Here is a 17,456-nt window from a genome sequence, read left to right as displayed (position 1 = left end):
ACTATAATCTCCTCTGTGGAAAAGTCTATTGAGAGTTATTTGGGTATAATGTGGGGCAAATCACAGTACATATTAACTTAAAAAAGTCAGTGACCAACTGACACTGAAATTATGGCAATCTCTCTCTAGTTTCTGTAATTTCTAGCTTTCTGTTAAAAGCAAACCTACAAAGCAAAAATACATACAGATTTCTATACAGAGCACATTAATAAAGATTATTGGTTTCCCCACATTTGGCCTTCAGACTTTGTGGTCCTCCTTACTTTTTTATGCTCAAAATCTGCAACTGACAAGAGAGAAAAATCAGCCAAAGAGAAAATTATTCCAAACCATAACTTGTTAAGTGGCAAGTTGGAAAAAGCAGATGTTTAAAAGGCTGCTCAACATTCTTGAAGGCAGAGAGATACAATTAAAGAGAAAACTCTTTCCATATTAGATGAGAAGAAGCAGCTAAAAAATTCAAACAGAATTATTTTACATCTGAAATAAAATTTTAATCTCACTGTTGTGGGTTATAATGCAATTAAGAACAGCTTTTGGTTAAGAGCATACATGAAGAAATAGGAGTTATTTTGGTTTACACAGTCTACATGAAACTGGATGGAATAGGTTTTTATTTGATGAATGACTCAGGAGAGCAGATCCTTACTCTGAAACTCATTTGATTGCTACTCCCTGGCCCCAGTTGAGCCAACAAGTGCTTCAGAAAAGAGCAGTTTTATCTCAGGCAAAAGGTTTCCAGCACTGCTTGTGCTGCACACAACCTGAAGACTAACTGAGGGTTCTCATGGAGTCTGCTGGGATTCCCTCAAGGACATGAACATTTCAGCTCTAGCTGATGAACCCCGACACCTGCTGTCAAGAAACTGAATCTCCATCCCGTGGTGGCGATGACTGGAATCTGTGTGTCTTGCCTGGGGGTGATGCAGCATGCTTGAGAACAGCAGGAGTGCTACAACAGTCTAACTGCTGCAGTTAAAAGTTAGGAATGGCCAAAGGTTATAATGGTCCATGCACTGTCATGCTGTCCACTGGACTATCAGTTTCCACAAGACAAAGTGAGCATAATACACAATCTAATCAGAGTGTGCTAGTAAGCAACTATACAAGGTATAAGGTGAGAAACTAAACAGACACTTGTGTCAATTTTGGATGATGCTGGGTTAAACAAGGAAGGGGATATTAAGGAGTAATATTTAGTGGTACTAATTTCCTAAACTCCCAAAACTAGACAGCAGTTTCCTGTTCTTTGACCATTCTGCATATATTCTCAAAAGAGTCATAATATTAGAAACAGAAACGTTGTTCAATTGCAGCTGAAATGCTGTCATTTGAACAGTATCCCGAATACATTCTTAACCAGAATGGGGTCACCAGTATCGTTGTTTGATAGAAGGATTGCTTTTAAAGCAAAAAACACTGACCACAGTCACTTGGTTTTACTGTTTAGCTAGCTGCTTGATACACACTTCTTGCCATGAAAGCACAGATCAGGTTTTATCTAGCCCTGGTCAGTCCCCTTGCAGGGAAAATAAGCATTACTCTTACTATTCTGCAGATGCAAGAGAAGAGGTAGAAGTACAGAAATTACTTTTCATTACAATCCCAAAAGGAGATTCTAAGAGAGGTTTCAGCAAGTCACAGACCCAAATCCCATATGTGTTGAATGCCTGCAATTTTCCCTGGCAAAGTCATGCAAGGTGATAATTTTCTTTTAATCCCCTCTTTGTTGAAGAAAAGACAAAAATGACAAAGCTCTTTCCAATGGGTAAAGGTACTCCGCGAAGCTTTCAGTTCCCCCACAGTTCCTAATGCCATTCTAATCTACAATACCATGACTGACTGCTTTCTTACACTGGAGAAATATTAGGATATGCTTTGAAAAAAGGTCTGCCAAGTCATCTTCTCCCATTGCCTACTCCTTGCGTAGTGTGCATATAGGACAGGCAGCTTTCCCTATGTAGATTTCTGAACACAGTGCCAACTCTACACGCACAAAAAGTTTTGCAATCTTTGAAACAAAATTTTAGTACCTAGTTGATTATGCAATTTACAGTTACAACTACAGAAGAAAAGAGATTATACTGAAAGAATTTTGTATTAATGAGTTTGAAGTGGAATGTACAATAAAGCATTAATTTAGAAGCAAAGAACTGAAATATTATTTTGGAACATTGCTGTTCAAATCAAGAGAAAAGGTATTTGGTGGCCTGGAAGTTCTGGTTTTGATCTGTCCGTGGAAGTTATGCTTCTGAATTACTGTTAAATAGTTACTCATGAACTGTTATAAGCATAACTGAAGTTTTGCTCATATTCCTGGTTAATTTATTCTGAGCGGTAGTACAGTACAGAATTTTAATTTTGCTGCCTAAGAAGTTGCACAACTAATGTAAATGCAAGGAGTAAATTTGAAATTGGTCATCAAACTTGATATGTGGATCAGAGTGTAAGCACTTCCAACTCACTCCCCACCTCCCCCAAATTGCTCACCCCACCTTAAATACATAGGTGGTTCATTTAGCTGTGCACAGTACAAGAGCAATCCGGGAACACGAAATAATTAACTGTGCAAGGATTAAACATTAGTTCAGTATCACACTCAGAATCTCCAAAGCATTTCATTTTGAATCCTTTCCAATGACTGAGAGTAAACAAGCAGAAGCTGCAGGAATGAGGGACTAAGAAGGATATGAATGTGGAATAGTTTTGCCAGCTTCTCAATGAGCAAGCAAACCAGACTTCCCTTAGCAGAAAATATGTTCTATCTTCTCTTTCATGTGGAAGATTTTATAAATTGCTGTTGCTAATAGTGCCAGGGATGTTTTAATAAAACTGTCTCTGAAAGTTGTCATTAGGTTTGCAGAAGGAAAAGAGAAATCTCAAATGTGCTATATCATTAACGGTTGCTCTTCCCAGAGATAGTTGGTAATACATTTAGCTACAGTGTTCAGTTTTCATTTGGAAGAGTTCATGTTTAGTTATAAGGGGTCTAATCTTACTGTAACTATAAATGCAACAAGACCATATGAACACAGCTTTCATAAATGTTATACTCATTATGTCCCATTACAGATTAGCACAGTTCGTACAAGTAAAAATAGACTCACAGCTGTCCTACATATACTCACCAAATATACTAACATTCATTTATTAAAATGCTAAGCATTTAACTCAGTTATAGCAAACTACTTTTCAAAGAAACTTTTTTCTCTAGCAGAATGGGCATTTTGGTATGTGTAATAGTCCATTAATTTCCAAACCGATTAATGAAAATTTAGCCATTATTATATGAAAATAATAAATTGTATTGCAGGAATGAACAGTAATTCCTGTTTGCTTAAGTTGGAAATCTCCTGAGCTCTAAAATTGTTATTTAAAATTCTGGTTTGAAAATTACCCCACCGTAAGAGAAGAAATACTAGCATGTCCATATTTAACCCAATGTTTCTGTTCATCTGCAAGGATGAACAATAGAAACCATATGGAGAAATAATAGTGAGATGTAGTGTTTGTTCTCCATTTTTATGCCAATTTAGCAGTATGTTGGTGAGTTGTCTGTGAAAAGAAGTGTTATATGTATGATGAGTATGATGTGAACAGAGTTTGAAAGATTGTCTTCTCCTGACTTTCTTTTTCTACATTCTATACATACTTTTTTTGTCCAATTCTGAGTTTATATTTAGGAAATCAGATTAGATATACTGGGGTTGAGTCCAGGAGGACAGGGTCAACTGTCTTAGGTTATTAAGGCTTTCTACAGACTTCTCATAGAGACTAGTCAGGAAAGGGCAGCTGAAAGAGATTTCTGTGTTCTTGAAGTGAAGGCTCAGTGTGAGAGAATGAAGGTAAATCCCAGGCAGTAGTGCTGTTTGTTTTCATTTCTGTATCAGAATAAAACATCCTACCAGCTCTCTTTAAAGTGTCCCCGGGTAGAAGTGTGCTACCCTCCTTTATTTAGATGACCTTATCTGATTTTGCCCTGCTGTTGGCTTAAAAAGTTTAAATGTGCTCAAAGAATTTCTACACTGATGTGGTTTTTTCCTCCTCAGAGATTGAGCAATTGCTAATCGTTAAGCTTAGTTCAATCAACAATGATAGTTTAGCAGCAATTTACTGCTGTACCTTAGAATACATAATTTGATGCTAATATCATAATTAGATATAAATTTTAAAAGTAGTTTAATTATGGAAGTTTTGTTTTATTTGTTTCCATTGAATGAGAACTTACTCAAAATCCACCTAATACATGGATTCATGAGACATAATCATTCATAAGCTGCACATAGTGACTTATAAATGTAATTAAAATATCTGTAATGTGACATTATTATTACCCTATGGAGAGACCTTACAAATGTCATTTCACATAAATATATATACCTTAGTCCACTCCATTATTGCCCAATATCATTCTCTGGACATTCATCAAACATTTCCTGCTTTGACCATGCTTTTAAGCAAACCTGATTTGAAAATAAAAAGCCTATAGATACTTTGTCCTTACTTCCTAGATCTGATTATTTAATTACCAGTTCTGAACACGTGTAGTTGGCTTATGTTAGTACAAGTTAAGAAATTTAAATTCTTCCTTAATGAGATGATTTATAGTTTATTCTAGCACTGGACTCTCTTAAAGTGCAAAGTTTTAATTTTGCACAGAGAAAAGTAATTTATGATTCTTCTTAGAACTTCCTCGGGTTTGACTTTTTTCTTTTTGATGCCTGTGCAGTAAACATGATTAAGGTGGTATTGCCACACTGCTAGAGGTGTATCTTAATCATCTTTAATAATTCTTAATGAAAAGACTTATTTAGAAAAAAGTAGGATACAAACCAAAACAAAACAAAAAAGGATCATATTAGTCCTGCAAGACATTTGGCATTTATTTACTTCAAGATACATAAGTCACAACAGTAAATTTTCCAGAAATTCTCTGAATTTTCACACTCTGGAACAGCAACAGATAGAAAAGCCGTTAGAAATTATATTTGCACTGAATAAACATCTTCTTTCAAAATGGACTGAGATTCCAATAGTCTCCCCACAAAATCTGACATCATGCTCTCTCCCTCTTCACATAACCATCTTGCCCCAGCACAGAGGCTGGGAAGCAGGCCTTCCTTCTCCACACAACCTTACAAGGAATTGCACTTGAGAGCCACTGATCTAGGAAAATACACCCTTCTCTTCCCAGGCAATGTGCCTCCTTGTGAAGGTTAATGGCTTTTCCAGACTGGCAGAAAAGCTGAAAACTTTTTGTCAAGTATCCTGGAGAAGCAGACACACAAATCTTACGCCATTAAATGGCAGTGATAGATAGGGAAGGTGGAAAATCTCTACTTTTAAATTAAAACAAAGCAGTAAAAAACAGTGCTCATTTCTTACTTTAGAAGCAAGATACCAATTTTTAAAGAATCAGGATGTGTCAAGGACTCCAAAGCTCATTTTAAAATAATTTTATGTCTCCTTAGAGCTGGAAAAAAAAAAAAAAAAAGAAAAAATGGCTTTGCAGGCAGATGGGTGAGAGAACAGCTTCAACAGAGTTTAAAGATTTGAATCATTCTTGAAATAGTCCAGCAAGTTTTCTTCTTGCAAGTACTCCTACTCTATAACAACATAAATGCTTACACCAGAATATTCCGCACAATTATGCGTATAATGTAGGCTATACGCATAGACATACGCGGTTGTATATTGGTTAGATCCAGCCCAAGGGAGCAGCAAGAACACATGGCCAGAGTAGAGGGAAAGGAAAAGGACAGCAGCCCAAACTTTGATAAAATTCAGTCTAGTTAAAGTACCTTCTCATTTAATTGTTGGCAGTTTTTGTCTGACTCCATGCTATTTGCACATTTTCTCCAAGTGGTCTGATGAGTGCTGATGGTAGCACAAAGGAAAGTGAAAGACAACATGACTAGGGAAATGGAGATGGTGGAGACAGTAACCAGCCACTTGGTGGGCTTAGGCCACGTGGAAGAACCCCATTGCATCCACAGCATGGGAGGAAGGAGGAGGGAGAATTGTATCTTAGAGTTGTTAGCTAGTTAGCTGGGTACAGAACATACCCAGTCTAGGAGACAAAAATTGGCTTCTCAAGGAAAGGAAGCAATGCTTATATTAGTGAAGAGTAGCAAGTCTGTTTTCTTGGTGAGAAATAAAACAGATTGTTGAGAAAACAAACAAGTGAGGTAATTAGGGATCACATATTCTATGGTCTGTTTACTGAAACAAAGAAGAATGTCATTTTGCCATCATAGCAGCTGGATTTTTAGAACTGGCTGGTTACCTTGTGCTGCACAGCTTTGCTGTCCTAAGCAGGTACCTAAGCATTGCCAATTTCATTGGAGTTTAGCCATCGAGCTTTTATCAGGTTCAGGAAGAGGTTAAGGATGCCATTATGCACTAATTTAACCTTGTCCAAATCCGGGCTTCTGTGGTTTTACCTCCATCTCTAGCCCCTACTTCATCTTTTTCACTGCCCTAGTATTTGTACAGAGATGCAGGAAGTCGGTTCAGAGAGAAAACTAACTATGAAATTGAGAAATTAGTTTTTCTGGTCAGTTCTTTCTTGAATCATGACACCATATTGTCACAGCCAAATGCCAGTGCTCACAAATCAATTCAAACTGAATGATAACGTATGCAGAAAGGGAAAATCCTTGGCAAGGTATATTTTAAGGGGAAAAAAAAAGAGAGAGCAGTTTTCAGTTGAATTAAGATGGATTAGGAATGCTTTTCATTCACTTCTTCACCGAAGTATTTTTGAAGATTTGACACTACATATCTTTAGATTTTTATTGTGTTTCAATGAAGCTTTACATTTCCTAGTAAATATGGCAAAGTCCTATTTGTCTGCATAAAATAGACAGACCTACATACTAGGATGTTTGCTCTCCCTCAGGAGGTTGCATGCATGCCCTCAGCAGTATGTCATATAGACAGGAGATTACAAGAGTATTTATTTTACCTTTCACTCAGTAATTACTCAACCATCTTCAAGAACAGCATTGTCTCTTTCAGAAATCAAAATCCATCCATTTATTTCCAAATCTAAGCTATAATTACTAGAGGTATTTTTAGTTTTAAATCCCATCTTCCTATTCAGTCTGACGATACCTTAATTATATCCTGACAAGGAGCAGGAATCAACAGCTGCAGGCTAAATTGTGGCAGTGAGTCTTAGTCCTTTCTCAGGCATGCGTGGGTGTTCATGCTACTGGGATAAGGAATTGCACCTTCCTGAGAGCCCTTCTCTTGCTTGCACAGAGAAATAACCCCCCTCTGCACCAATTACTCCCTGCCTTATGGAGCCCAGTGCTGGCAGACTGAGCACTAGCCTAAAAGACCACTGAAAGGATTACTTGTATAATCTGTAAAATGTGTTTCTCTTTTTGCTCTTGTAGGTACTTGGCTCTGAAAAATATATCTTCATGTTCCTTATATAGGTATAAAGGAAGAATATATCTTCCTTTATACCTATATAAAAAGTATATTTTTATGAGCTAATAATAGCTCATATTATATTAAATGAGCTAATATTAAGGCAGAATTTAAATATACTTTTAAAGGGTTGTATTTCCACATTTTCAGTACCACACGTATTTTTATACAGCCGCCGAAAGCTGCCTCATGAATTTTGTGGCAGGGAAGATTGGTAATAGATTTTCTTCCCTTTCCTTGTAACTTCAGACTTGGACACTCTTTACTCTTCTGTCTAGATCTGCCACCTCATTTCATATCCCTCTGTGATACTCATACAGCAGAGTTTTCCTACCTGTATTTAAGAGAACCAGATGCTTAGCCTCACTCTGACTAAGCTATAAATAAACACCAGGATGGCCAAGTGTGGTATTGCAGCTGTATCCTCTTAAGTATTTCACACTAGCATATTCTCAGTGCCTCCATGGTCTGCTTTATCAAGAAATTGGGTTCTTTTGGTACCTCTGGAGTGGACATCTATAACTGCTTGCTGCTGCTATAACCACAGGCTCCCTCTAACATGAATTGCAATGTGAGGCTTATAGGAATTTGTTAAACATTAAGTATACAGGCCACCAGAGAAAGCAGATGGTGCATGTGGCATAAATTTTTATTGGCATATTTTCTTTAAGTCATAAATGACAATTAATTACATCAAACCCAAAGGAATAAGCCTTAATGGGAAGAAAATATTCACAGCTGGTTTCGAAGCAACCAATTATGAAAAGATGGGATGATCCATTAATGCAGTCCAGCTATTGAAATAGGGATAGTCATTAAAATATCAAGAGCAATCCGCCAAGCCATTTGAGATATGCATCTTCTGAAGAGTAATTTTGGCTAAATTTCAGGTACCTTACTGCTAAAAATGCTGGAGCGAGAGCAGTATAACACATCCTTCTGACAACATACACTGTGTACCTAAAAAAGAATCGTGGCTGAACTGGGGAGACACAGAAAAGTAACTTCAGAACCTTATTTGGGTGAACTTGAGTGGCTCACAGAAGATAGTATACAGCGGGTTATCTGCTTTTGGAAACACTGCCTTAGGGATTGCAAGGAGAGCAATTGAAAACCTCATCTTCACGTTACATAGCAGTTGTGCAGCTCATGGGAGATATTTTTACATAAAATCTAGAAGGAGCAATGTGATTTTTGTTGCCATCCTAATAAGATACAGGGCAAGGAGGGAGAAAATACTTTCTCTACCCACAGCTAGAGGGAAATTGTCAATCACTAATCATGCAAAGGACTGTACAACAAAAGGAAGGCCCAGACTTGGCTTCAGGTTGACGTTTACCTATCCTGCCCTGCATTCTGCTGAAGTTCTGGGCAGAGAAACTGTCAGTAACATGCCTTGATCCTACTTTGACAAGGAAGGATATTTTTGGTGGTTTGCAGTAGCCTGATCTCAATGAGATGAGAAAGGTACCACTGTATAGCTGAGGGATACCTGTCATGAAGCCTTTTGAATTAGATTATGGTGTGGAAGGTGTGCCTAATCTGCTTTATACTCTGGGGCAATTTATAATTTTACATTTGTAAATTCTCCTACCTATAATACTACTGCCTCACACTTCCATTCACGTACACCCTTTTGCAAGCAGCTACATGGTATATCTAGTATTTCCAAACTCATGTCTTTCTTTCTACATTTCTCAGCTGGCTCCTCTGCCAGCATCATTTTGGCAAGCATGGAAATTTATGCAAGACAAGCATTGCATCCAAATGTTAATGGATAATTAGCTCTGTTTTCCAGAAGATGCTTTTTATTCTGAGTCACTATCAGGGTATTCCAAACACCTGATAAAAGACATATTCCAACTCAAGATCTTCTTTAAACATTTAAATGTAAAAGATCAAATTCTACTGTGTAGAGGAGGGAGCTACATCTTTTGTACCATTTCCACTCTACTATCTTCCACAAAGTTAAGCTATGCATATTGGTTATAACTGTTAAGGACTCCAAAAAGAAGTGATGAGAGCCAATGTCAGGGAAAATAAGTCTCCAAAATTTATTCAGTGGGGGAAAGGAATTTGTAATCCAAAAGCAAATAACTGCAACATAAAAACAACAACTGGTAATTTTCAGTTTCCTTATTTCTTTTGAAATATCTCAGATCTCCACAAAAAGGAGATGTCAATCCCTATAACACATACTTCCTCAATAGGCATTTATCTCTATGCTCAGGGAAGGGAAACACTTGGAAATTACCTCATTATGTTCTTCCATCTCATGACAGCACATCAATTCAATAGCAAGGCAGGAAAAAACATCATGCCTGCTTCTACTCAGAGGTGGAGCAATAGGAGGCTAAATAACAGTAATGACCAAAAAAAAAACAAACAGTGGGAGAACACTCTACAGAATATTACCTGACAGTCACCTGATTTCAGCTAGCAGTTTGTGAACAGGTTGGATCTCTCTCTCTTTCTCTCTCCCTAAAACCACAGGAAAGTGTCTTTTCCCTTACATGCTTTATGATGTAGGTGTCACAAGTCCCACTGCTCTGAATGAAGACATTTTGAAGAAGCACAGTGTAAAACGAGAAGGAAGCTGAAGGAAAATCACACATTAGGCATTCTGAAACTGTATGCACAAGAAAGCCACACACGCACACTCCTACTTCAGATAATCCTCATTTCCTCTTAATTAGGGGGTGTGTGACTGTGTGACTGCACAGTTATATCTTTAAATAACTGAGAAATTTGTGAGTGGGCCAGAGTTAGTGCAAAGATCGCCTGCCCCCAGGCAGGTTGTCTAACTGCCTCTGTTCCAGCTCAGTCTGCTGCTGGCTGCAACAGTAGAGCTTCCATCAAGTAAAATGAGCAGTTGTTTATTACACGGATAAACACACATACCTAATGTCAGTGTGAGAACTTGAAAAACATACTAGGGTTGGAAGTTCTTCTGTGTAGCTTTGTGCTCTTAGTATTCAGAGCATGAAATCTAACTTCTACTGTAAGTTACACCTAATTGCAGTTGAGTGTTTTGCCATAGGTGTTTTCTTCTCTAGAATTCAAGATCTTGTTCAGACAAAGTGTTTGTTCATGTGCCCTTTGAACTGAAAGATCCCCTACAGCTAACCATACAACATCCTGAGCTACACTAAGAAAAAGTTACCAGGGTTAAGGAAAAGCAGGGATAGGGGTTTCTGTTTTGTGGAGATATTTACCTTTCAGAGTACCAGCAGAAGTTAGAGAACAATCAGGAACCAGACCACACAGTGCTACTGACATTACCTAAAACACTGCTCCTGATCACATTGCAGGAAACTTGCTTAGGTCGAGGTTGCTAACTCCTTTTCTAAAAAGATACAATCCAATCCCCAGTTGGGTGTCAGTATTTCTCATCCCTTTGCTATTCTGCAAAGAAACTGGGGGCTACAAAAGCCCTGACTTTAATCATCATTACAGGAGCTTCCAGACCCTCTTCGGTAACATGAGCCCAATTTAGGAATGATGCCACAGAAAGTACACACAAATGGGACTATGAGGCAGCCTCACAGTCCCATTTGCACCACTGCTCTGGACCTACAGGTTTAAGAAGGCCATGAAGAAAGCAGATGTCCTGGTGGAAGCTTGTTAAGGGGAAAAAGAAAGTTCAGACTAGAAAATTTCCAGCTTTGTCCTTTCAGATATGAAAAATTGAAAGCTAGGAGATTCTTACTTTATTTAAGGGGTTTGTTCTAAACCCCTAAAAAGCATTATTCAAATAAATAAAGATTTTTTTTTCAATATCAAAAGATATTTTTATTAAAAATGTCAAAAGATATTTTTTTCTCTAGCCACATATACATATGTGGAATTAAGTCTTTTTTTTTTTTTTTTTTAAGCTACAGAGCTTATAAGTGGGAATGACAACACTAATAATCCAACTCACTCATGGACAGAAAGATCTTTATTTCTGACTGCTGTTATTTAACATACTAGAAGAAGGTCCATGATTTCAGCAACTGTGTGGTCTGACTCTGGGAATACAGAGCTTGTGAGAACGGGCAAGTGAACTGATTTACAGATACTTCTGCCTAACACACACAGAATAGGGATTGTTTTGATAATTCTGATGCAGTGACCACCTCCTCCACACTCCAGCAGTCTTTTAACTGAGATATTCCATGCTCTTTTTAACTGATGGTATGCAAATGTGGGTAGAATCATGTTTTTCTAAGTAATTTTTCTAAGCATTTGGGAATGATCAGTATCAAACCCACCAGAATGAGGTTTCCGGTTAAAATCACTTCATGTATTATGAAGTTTGAAGAATTTCCCAGCTTGCTTTTTAAACAGTGTATTTGGGTAAGACGAGGCCATCCAGATCCATACATCCCTCCCACCCACCCTTCTCTTTTTTTAACCCTGAAAGGTGCTTAAAGACCTCTGCAAGAGGAAATTATTTATCTTTACTATTTCATATTGGATTCTGGAAATCAATAGGTCAGACTTCAACTGGGGCAAGACATAAATCTATCAAAAACTACATGCAATTGGGCAAAACATCGTCCCAAAGCAGCTGTGGGTCTATGTGCATAAAAATAGTTTGACAAACTAGTTGAATCAGATTTAAATTAGTTTGACTATTTATTTATTTATTTTAAGAATCAAGAGAATACCTGGGATTACAGCTTCAGTAAAGAAGCATAATTATGGTTTCTGGTTGCCTGTTTACCAACACAAATTTGAGACTCAACTGAGAGCAATCAAAGAGCAAATTCAAGTTAGGGAGAGAGCAAATAAAGGAGAGAGCAAATAAAGGGGGAAAAAGGAAATTTCAAAGTTCAATTAAGGCTTTCTTTCTAATTATGCAGTGGCATTTAGGGTTTTGAGAGCGTGTATTTAAGATGTCAAATTAACTGATTTGAAGAATCTTTTTAATGCGGCTGAACAACACATTCTGCAGGCATGGTGATTCATGATTTCATTTTCAAAAATTTGTGGGATCTGAGTTTGTGGTATCGTAGAAGACTTTTTTTTTTTTTTAATGGATGCTAACAAAAAGCAGTCCTCTAAATATAGGCAGAGGAAAAGGAGAGCAGCACCAAAGTAAACCCTTAGCTATGAAAAAGCAGAAGGCTCCCTCTTTTCAGGGACACATTTAGCAACAGAGCCTCCCTTAATGGCTCTGAAAGACTCACGTAGAAAGACAGAGGGGTCCAGTGTCTTGAGGAAGCCATGTCAAACCACCTCCCACAGCAACAGACTCCATCCCTGGAAGCTGAGCGCTGGCTTCAGCTTTTTTCAGACCAAATTTTAAGCCCTGATGGTCTGTGGGAGGCAGGTGAGAAGAACAAAGAAGGCTGGAGGGTGGGTAGCTTTGATAAGGAGACAGACTGTGCTGACAGTGGGAGGAGGAGGAACTGGTTCTTCTGCCCCACAAGTTTTCTTCTTGTGACTCTTCTGCAGTTTGCAGGATCTGGTATCTGATGTGCTTGGTATGCCACATAAAGCTACCACTCTATATGCTAGAGATTAAACCTTTTCCAATCAAGACATAACTTATGAGTACAAGTAGTCAAGGCCTCCATGTGACAACCTGTAGTCACTTTCAAACTTGCTGGATGATACCTAATACGACAATAGGCCAGAGGCTGCAGAGGTAAATGTTCCACAGGTTTCAGGAATAGAGATGAAACTGGGAAACTGTAAGTGCATCAGCTGAGTATGAACTCAAACCTTGCTTATACAACAGAGAGAAAAGACAAAGCCACAGCTTCTTACACACTCTACTGAAGGGGAAATGACAGTGAGAGCTTACACCTGAAGATGCTGAAAAGTTAACCTTGAAATGTTAATAGGAGGCTTTTCTAATCCCAACACTCACATAGCCAATCAGAAAGTCAGCTGTTTTCCAGACCACTTCATAAGAACAAGAACATGTGATATTTCTTATTTTTCAAGTAATCTTGATGCTTCAGAGCTCTACCTATTTATAATCTGTCTAACAGCTGGGGCAGAGCTGCCCTGCAATTTGTAAAGCACACGTGAGCAGACAGATGCTCTGCAAGTCTCCTTCAGCAGAAACAGAGGTCAGTCCCTAAAGGTTTACTTTAAAATGACTGAAGCTGTTGGCAACCATATGCTCTCTTTATTACAGAACTTCAGTCAGAAATGATGAAAAGAGAGATTGGTGAGCCACAGCAGGAACAAAGCCCACAGTGAAAGACCGAGCTGTGAAGCTGGGCAATTAGCCTTTTGTTTGAAACATACCGTTATGAGGAGAAAAAACAAAGGGCGTTACTATTCTGGGCTAATCCTTGACTGTGACAAGCCTTGCACTGATGGTTCTGGTTTTCTGCTTTCATGTTACTGTTTTTCTAGTATTTTTTGTCTTATCTTCATTGGCCTTTGTGTAACTGAAGTAGTGTAGGTTAGTAAATTTAAGGCTGTATAGAGACAACATGTTGCTGAATTTAGACTCTATGCCATGTGTTGTGATCTCAACGTTCAGAACAGGGTATGCTATCTTCTAAATTGCAATGGAGACCCCTAACTATTTGCTAAGAGTTTGTTTTATGTGAAAGATGTCTCTAAAGAGCAAACTGGCTCAGTCACAGAGTAGGTGGAATTTTTTATTTTGTACATAATCTAGAGATTTCTACAGGGTGGCTCTGATAGTGACAATAAAGTGCATGGAGCTAAGAACACTGTCACCAAACAATATCCATTATAAAGCTGTAATTTCCATTGCTTGTAATATTGGTCAGCTTGTAACATCATTTGTGTGCTGAATGCAAGTAATGTTAAGGGAAGGATGAAGAGTTCCTTTTCAGAGGGGAGAAAACATGATGATCATCTTATGATCCAGAAATCCAGAAGTAGCACTGGGGTCAGGATGTGCATGGTGGGGAGAAGAAAGAGTTTAGGGCATTGTCTTGATCAGTTAGATTTACAAACCTGATTTTTGTTCTTAATCGTAGAATTGACTAGGTTTTAATTGACATGATCTAAGATCATGAAGTCCAATCTTTACCCCAGGACTTACAAGTCCACCACTATACCATGTCACTAAGGGCCTCTTAATTGTGTATCCTGATGCATATTTATTATACAACCAAGCTCAGTCAAAACCCCTAGTCAGACCTGTGTGTTTCCTTCCTTAATACCCACATCATTTTCTCAAAAGCAGAGAGAACTTGAAGAATGGTATTGGGTATAATAGTGAGGAGATAAGCATTATTGAGTAGAAAAGGTAAGTAAGAAAGAACTAGCTCAGTTTAAAAATGCCCAAATACACTTTTCCAGATATTGCTGCTTTAGCTTCTGATATAACAGCTTGTACCTAGTTGTATAATTCACAATTTCATCTTTCTATCCAGCTCATAGATATACGTGTGCTTTGGTAGTGCCTGCCTAGTCATACACCCCAGAGACCTGGAGCAGGTGGAACTTGAGTCTGATCATTCTCTCATAGTTTTTGCTGTGGAATATTTTCACTTGACACCTTTGTTTAGCAAAATCATTTGCATTTTTAAATTAGGCCTAGCATCATTTACTTAATCTTTGTCAAGCACTGAAAACACCTGTAGACCACCATAGAATGGTTTGACATGCACAGATAAGCAGAATAGATTTCAGTACTTATAACTTTTTAATTTCTTTTTTGCTTCTAGATGACATATAAGTCTTTGCAAAAAAAATAATTGATTTTTATAGTAGTTTAGAGCAACACTGTACCAAATGAGACTGACTACATGTTAAAAAAATAGTAGGCAAATACTCAACTGTCCCAGAAATCTGAACATTCATTTAAAAATGCACCAGTGTTCTTTTCTCTATATTTCCAACATCATAATAATTCCCTGATTCAGTTGCTTGTAAGATTAAAGAATGCATCTGTTTGGCTTTGTAGACTATAGGCAGTTACATTTCCTAGCTTACCAAGACTGACCTGGGCAAAGACTGCCAAGACAATCAGAATTTAGGGTTACAGGGAGTCAGTCTTTTACCTCAGTTTCATTGTTAAATAGCTCTTTTTTCCAAACCCTTACATATTTTTTTGGTGCAGTTACTTAGCAGAGTCTGGTCTATAGTTAACCACAACAGTTAAAACATTGTGGTGTTTGACAACTGAAAATTTCAATGCTTTTTATGAAGTCTTTCCCTGGAAACGTAGAAAATTCAGAACTACTATTTTATGAATATTTAACTTTGTCTTTCTGGAGCAGCTTGGACACTCACATATTGTTCCAGACTGGGCTGGTATTTGGGTAGCAGCGATCAGCCTGTTCTGCTGAGCGGGAGATCAGAGGAAGCTGGAGAAGGGTTAGGAGCAGGACTGGCTTCTGTGCAACTCGCAAACTGGTCTCAGGTTCTTACTATTTTGCTTAGAACCAAATCCTCCTTGAAAACAGCATCCCCTGCAATGGTCTGATGGAACCATAATTTTTCCCTGCCAACAATCTTCAAATACAGAAAGTGGAAAAAAGACAAGATTAACTTGAACAAAGCTCAGTGATAGTATCAATTGTGGTTTATTGGTTTATATTCATCATTGTTTTATTGGGACTGGCCTTGAAATCAGATTTATTAGCTTTAACTGTCACAGTTACATTATCTAGTCCTCTGAGATTCTACTGGACATTTAAATGAGTACAGAAAGAAAGAAAATAAATAAGCATAAGACCTAGCAAAAAAGTAATAAGACACCTAATGCAGACACATAAATTATTTGTTTGGGGTTTTTTTACAGAAATGTACATTAACTGTAGTTTTGCACAAGCAGTACTACTTTCTATTCATTTTGCAGCAAGACCTACTTTTGACTCCAGTCTGTAACTTAAAATGGTGACAGAGAAACATAAACTTTTTAATGGTAATAACAAGTAAAGGGTAGAAATATTAGGCTCAATATTGCTTTTGGCCTTGATGGATGGCAGAGTCATTTTTGTGAAATAAATTTCACACCCAACATGTACATATTCATTGGGGCAGTCATGAAGTCTTTAGTAATAAGATTTCCATCAAACACAGTGAATTTGCCCAAGACCTCAAATTTCTGAAGCTGCAATGTAGAGAGACTTCTACTCTCCAGAACCTGAGTCACAGTGAAAACCTGATAGCAGCTTTTCAGCACATGAATCAGAATTATAGTGTACAAAATGCACTGAGAAGTGCGGACATATTGGCCTCAGGTGTCAGTTACGAAAGTTTTCTTTTTAGTAGATGTGATGAAATGACCAAAGCCCCAAGCTTCCAAAACAAATTCACACAAGCAGCTTTCTTTCACGCAAATCCGACAAAACTGAGACACTAAAAAAATGCCTAGGATCCCCAAAATTATGAGGTCATTTGTTTACCTATTAGCTAAAGGGTAACCTCAGGTGATATATTAGAACATTTATTTAGAAATCATCATTTTAAGCTATTTTGTTTATCTTCCTAAAATAATAAATAAATGGTGCTTGAAACGCTGTTGAGATTACAAGACCCAAGAAGCTGCAAGTTTAAAGAATAGAAAGGTCAATAATTAGGGGTCTTTACAGATGGGCTCTAGAGATATATACATAAGTGTGTGTATAAATATATATCTCACAAGAAATCCAACAATTTTTATTGAGCCTTCACATTAGCTTAAATAATTCAAGTGAAAAATAAATGCAAAGGTCTTCTAGGGAGCTCTGCATATCAGCATTTCTATAACCATCAAAACAAATCATCTTCTACAGACAGAAAAAAAAAACAATGGCTGCATTGTTACAATCTGCTGGAAAAGGCATTTTTTGCCTGTTACAGCTGAAACCAGGACACTGATATATGTAAAAAATACATGAATGTTGCTGACAATTTGCAAAGTGACAAAGCTCACAGGAAATTTCTGGACAAAGATGACATGTTGCCACTCCTTTGATATTTTCTGTGGGTTACAGTTTGCCTTGTCTCAGATGCATGGAGTAAAATGATATTTTTTCCTAGGGTTTTTGCTGACTTTAGCTCCTAAAGAGCACAATATGCAGCTCAATGAAATAAACACCATTCCA

The 17,456-nt window shown here is 37.7% G+C and overlaps 1 protein-coding gene across 6 annotated transcripts in view; it reads left to right on the top strand.

Moving 5' to 3' along the window:
* Positions 1–17,456, top strand: part of SPHKAP (SPHK1 interactor, AKAP domain containing) — a 72,297-nt gene that overhangs the window by 26,561 nt on the left and 28,280 nt on the right. The gene's annotated exons all lie outside the window — the stretch shown is intronic.

Source organism: Strigops habroptila, chromosome 8 (genome assembly GCF_004027225.2).
Source record: "Strigops habroptila isolate Jane chromosome 8, bStrHab1.2.pri, whole genome shotgun sequence".
Classification (NCBI taxonomy): Eukaryota; Metazoa; Chordata; class Aves; order Psittaciformes; family Psittacidae; genus Strigops; species Strigops habroptila.
Note: the sequence above shows the minus strand (reverse complement) of the source record. Positions and strands in the feature narration are given on the sequence as shown.